A 5,084-nucleotide genomic window follows, 5' to 3' on the forward strand; every position below is an offset into this window, starting at 1 on the left:
TATATATGTATAAGGCGCAGGCATGGCTGTGTGGTAAGAAGCTTGCTTCACAACCACATAGTTCCTGGTTCAGTCCCACTGCATGGCACCTTGGGCAAGTGTCCTCCACTATAGCCTTGGGCCAACCAAAGCCTTGTGAGTGGATTTGGTAGATAGCAACTGAATGAAGCCCATCGTATATATTTGTATGTGTCCCCCCCCCCCACTTTCACTCGACAACCGATGTGTTTATGTCCTCATAACTTAGTGGTTAGACTGATAGAATAAGTACTAGGCTTACAAAGAATAAGTCATGGGGTCAATTTGTTCAACTAAAGGCAGTACTCCAATATGGCCACAGTCAAATGACTGAAACAAAAGAATATATATCTAAAGAGAGACAGCTATTTAAAAATCCATGAGTCAGCCTTTTTTCCAATGATTGCCAGAGTTATCTCATTTCCTGGTATGAAACCAATTGGTAAAGGGGTTGATATGAGAATATAATAGTGTATAATAATTATGATAATAATAATAATTATTATTATTACTATTATTATTATCATAGTAGTAGTAAAACTAAAAATGTTAGAATTAACAAGGAATCCTAACCTTTCTATAAACAACAAACATTTGTACCATTCTCTGCTAGGAATTTGAAACCAGGATTTGTAATTTCCAAAAAAAAAAAAAATTTCAATAAACAACTCTCTAAATTGTTTGATGTCATCAAGAAGGTAGCCACTAATTTTGTTTGAATAGAAACCAAAAATGATTGAGTGACATCAGCAAAAAATTGACCACTTAAATTTCACAATGCATCTGACAATGTCAATAGGAAACTAACCAGTCAGAGTTGATAGTGTCATCAGTCAACTGCAAAATAAGTTCTAGCAAAAGGGAGCAGTAATGAGCAGACAGGAGGAAGGAACAAATGCAGCCAAGCATCACATTTGCTGTTGTCAAACATGAGCTGCAGTACAAACAGAACGAAACTACTGCTAACTTAGAAATTACAAAATGGCAGATGACACTTGCATTCCACTCATTTTTCTTCTCCCTCTCTCTCTCTCTCTCTCTCTCTCAAGCTCACATAAGTACAAAACCAGTCTACAGCCACTTTCTTTTGCTACTCTATAAATCCCTAGCAGATTGTCAGGTCCAGTTTGGTATTTTAGCAATAAACATTCTGGTGAATTGAAACTATGACTTATCATCCATTCACTTAACTCCAACCATTTGACTGTTAAATTAGTGATGCATTTAAGAACACTTACATAGCCAACAAAAATGCCTACATTTTCACAGCATGAGTGTTACCGAAGTCAAACATGGAACATTATACAGCTTACATTTGAAATATAGGTACACTGATATTTTACCAATCCAAACATCTGAAAAAAATTAAAAAACTTAATGCCTTCATATTGAGAAAACTGCATCAAAGGTTCTAGGGATCAGAAATGTTGCAAATTGTTTTAGGTAAAAGGACTTCTAAGACAAAAGAGTAGTAAGTCCTTACATTTTATTACTACAATGTAGTGTTTTTATAAAATCCAGTTATATGAGGCAGATGCTGAAAAGTTCCTGGCTTTAAGGATATTTCAAAAAGCCTGGTTGGAGGCCTAACCCTCTGAGTTCTTTTACAGATCTTAGGAAAACTGAAGGACCCCTGAAATAAGTGTGTGAATCTAAGAGGGGAATATGCTGGATAAAATGGTAATTACCTGATCCTACTGTATTTTCTTTTACCCAAAGCCAAGAACTTTTCAGCACCTCCTCGTACAGACTTCAAAGCTTAGTAATTTTAGAGACAGTAATGTAGGTGGTGTTGGTAGTTGAATGGAAAGGTTGAGTGTGTGGGGGACGTGGAGATGGTGATAATGATGAAGCAGAAAGAGAGGATGAACATGAAGGTAATGTTGGTGGTTGTGGTGTTGTTGGTGGAGTTGTGGACATGTAGAGCAGTAAAAACCAACAAAACCATAAGACCTTACAAAACCAAAGTTAAGATACAAGAACTACCTCAATCTGAACAAAGGCAATATTCATGTAGAAAGCTGAGAAAAAAATATACTGAATGAGCCCTTGCATTTTAAAAAGAATCATATTACATGCACAATTTTTTTTTTTAAATGAGAGGGAAATTCACAGTTATCAATAATTCTTTCAAATGTTTGACTTTTGAAACTAGCCAAGTTTCATGAAGTTAAACTAACCAAATTTTGCAAAGGCTACAGTTGTTAACCACTCAACAACACATGAAAGAAAATATATCTGCCAATCATGTCATACATGTTATCTTTCTATTGCTGGTCTGAAAATATACAAGTCTGTACATAATACCAAATATCATTATTCTGATTTGTATTTAACTGAGAACAGACATGTGATAGCTGTGATAAAAGCAGTTTAGACCATCAGATGAGCTAAAGCATCATCTTTACTTTATAGCTCATTAACAAACATTAGTCATATATGTTTATATATATATATATATATATAACACATATATGTAAAAATATGAGAAAGAAAATGAAATTCATGAGACTCCTTCTTCATTATCATTGTTTCAACCCATTGTGCACCAGTACTTCACAGGTGAGATACTGTACAAACTATTGTGGTGCATCATAGATGCGGATGTATCAAAAGGCAACTCATTTTTTATTCACCATTTTGCTTATTTGTATAACAATCCATTTTAGTAGTTGTGGTGTACTGCACATCTATAATATATACACACATGCAAAATGGAGGTAGCAGAACAAATGTCAAGAAGTATAGGCTTATCTCTCTAACCTCAACAAAGTCCAAAGCCATGGAATGAATATTCAGAAGGAAACAAATCATGTTCCTTGAAGAAAATGACTAGCTGACTAAACCTAGCTTGGTTTTCAATCAGGAAGAAGCTGTCTGAGACAACTCTTACAGCACCATGACTGGGTGTTGAAACAGTTGCTCAACCACTCAGATGTGGATATGATATATCTCGACTTTGGAGAGGCTTTTGATAAAGTTGATTATAGAATGATATGTCACAGATTGCAACTAGGAGAGTGGCTACATGACTTTCTGAAAGATAGAAGTCAAGTAGTAATAGCCAACAGGGCCACTCCCAAAGAAACATAAATAGCGAATGGTGTACCACAGGGCATTGTCTTGAGGCCATTACTGTTCATAGTGGCCTTCTAAGATATGTCCTCAACCAAACAGAGAGCCAGCCTCACAAGCTGTGCATATGATATAAAAAAATTTTACAGGTACTACAAAACTCTGACGATATCTTAAATCTGTAATAAGAGTTAGATGCAATACACAAGTAGGCTGAGAACAGCAGCATGCTGTTAACGCTAAAAAATTCCAAGCCCTATGCTATCAGCAGGCAAAGCCAAATGCAATGCAGACAAAATACACTGAACCATGAGGCATTGCAGTCCCAGAGTCACAATCAGTACATGGCCTGGGCAGTGACATGAGTAATGATGCATCCTTCTATACTAAGATGACAATGAAATGCAGGCAGCTGGCTAGATAGATTCCAAGAACTTTCAAAATAAGAGAGCAGGATACTATGATGGTCCTCTAAAAGATATTTGTCCTAAGCTGTTTTGACAATTACTACCAACTATGGTCATCATCCAATGAAGCTACACAAAAAAAGGTAAGTCTCAATGGAACACATTAGCTACTGGAAAAGACTCAAAAGGTTAAGACTTTACTCCTTAAAATGATGGCAGGAAAGATAAATTGGAATGATGACTTGTCTCAAAGTTTGGTGCTGAAAGTTATACTAAAACCAGAACAGGGCACCATTGCAGACTACCAAATATTCCACCTTTGCCATCAAAATACAGGACCAGCTTCGGATTCAAGGGTCCTCAGCTCTTCAATATCCTCCCAAAAGATTTAAGAAATCTACATGAAGTGGATGTGGATATCTTCAAAATAAAACTGGATCTCCTACTGACGAGAGTCCTGGATGAGCCAACTCCATGGCAGTAAATGTAAATGAGTCCAGTAACATCAAACTTCCTCATTCACCAAATTAAAGGAGGATTAATGAAGATATAGCAACACCAATTGGCAGTGCCCCGACACGGCTACAGCTCTCAAGCTGAAACAAGTAAAAGTGTATAACAGTGAATATATGGTGCCCCAGCATGGCCACAGCCTTAGGGCTGAAGCATATAAAGGAATAAAAGAATATATATAACCTAAAACATATCTGCGTGTTATAACTATCTATTTCAGTGGAGTTGTAATACCGATGAATTCCATCTTGGTTTGCTTGACTTGATAACAGAGTTTAGTCATAGTTCAGCATCTGCCTGAAGGTGATCGACCAAAATATTTACAGATCGATTACACAACTGATTGGTTAATGAATAGTTCACATGGCATCCTCTGGCTTTGCCAGTAGTAACAGTAGAGAATGGAAATAGAGTCATAAATTTGATTAGGTAAAAAGTGTCACGTTTCATTTTTAAATACTATAAATAATAAACGCAGCAATTAAACAATTATTTTAAAGCGCCGATTAATTGGCAAAGCATGGCTTGTACTCAATAACAAGTTTTATATAATCGACATTACATACATGTGAAAATTAAAAAGAAACACTCTTTATTCGGTCATAAACAATGAAAGAAAACAAAACAAAAATCATTAAAGTTTCCCCGATTCGTAACAATAATTGCGGTCAGCGCGAGCCAGTGACGGAGCTATTACGCATTCGCTTGATCTGCTAGAAATAACAACCTTCTCAAATCACACCCAACTTTCTTGGAAATTAGAAAAGGATAATGTAATCATAGGAAGCTCTAAAAATGGTTACAGCAAATAATGCTTTTGACCAGGCTTGGCCTAGGGCTAAAACAGCATTTCCAAATGAAACAGTCAGCACCAAGATACGCTCTATTTTCTTAAATGGTAACTTTGTAAACATCTATTCTAAGAAACTAACGATTATTAAAACTTATGAAATTTTCGGTGGAATTTACAATTCAGTTATTGAGAAGAAGAGAAATTTCGATGAATAACTAGCAAACAATTTCAAGTTTTCGCCTATCTTCATACTACAGCATTATATTCGATTAACAACT

General features: G+C 35.9%; 1 protein-coding gene across 2 annotated transcripts in view; it reads right to left on the reverse strand.

Moving 5' to 3' along the window:
* Nucleotides 1-5,084, reverse strand: part of LOC106876266 (transcription factor 20) — a 128,630-nt gene that overhangs the window by 122,125 nt on the left and 1,421 nt on the right. The gene's annotated exons all lie outside the window — the stretch shown is intronic.

Source organism: Octopus bimaculoides, chromosome 2 (assembly GCF_001194135.2).
Source record: "Octopus bimaculoides isolate UCB-OBI-ISO-001 chromosome 2, ASM119413v2, whole genome shotgun sequence".
NCBI lineage: Eukaryota > Metazoa > Mollusca > Cephalopoda > Octopoda > Octopodidae > Octopus > Octopus bimaculoides.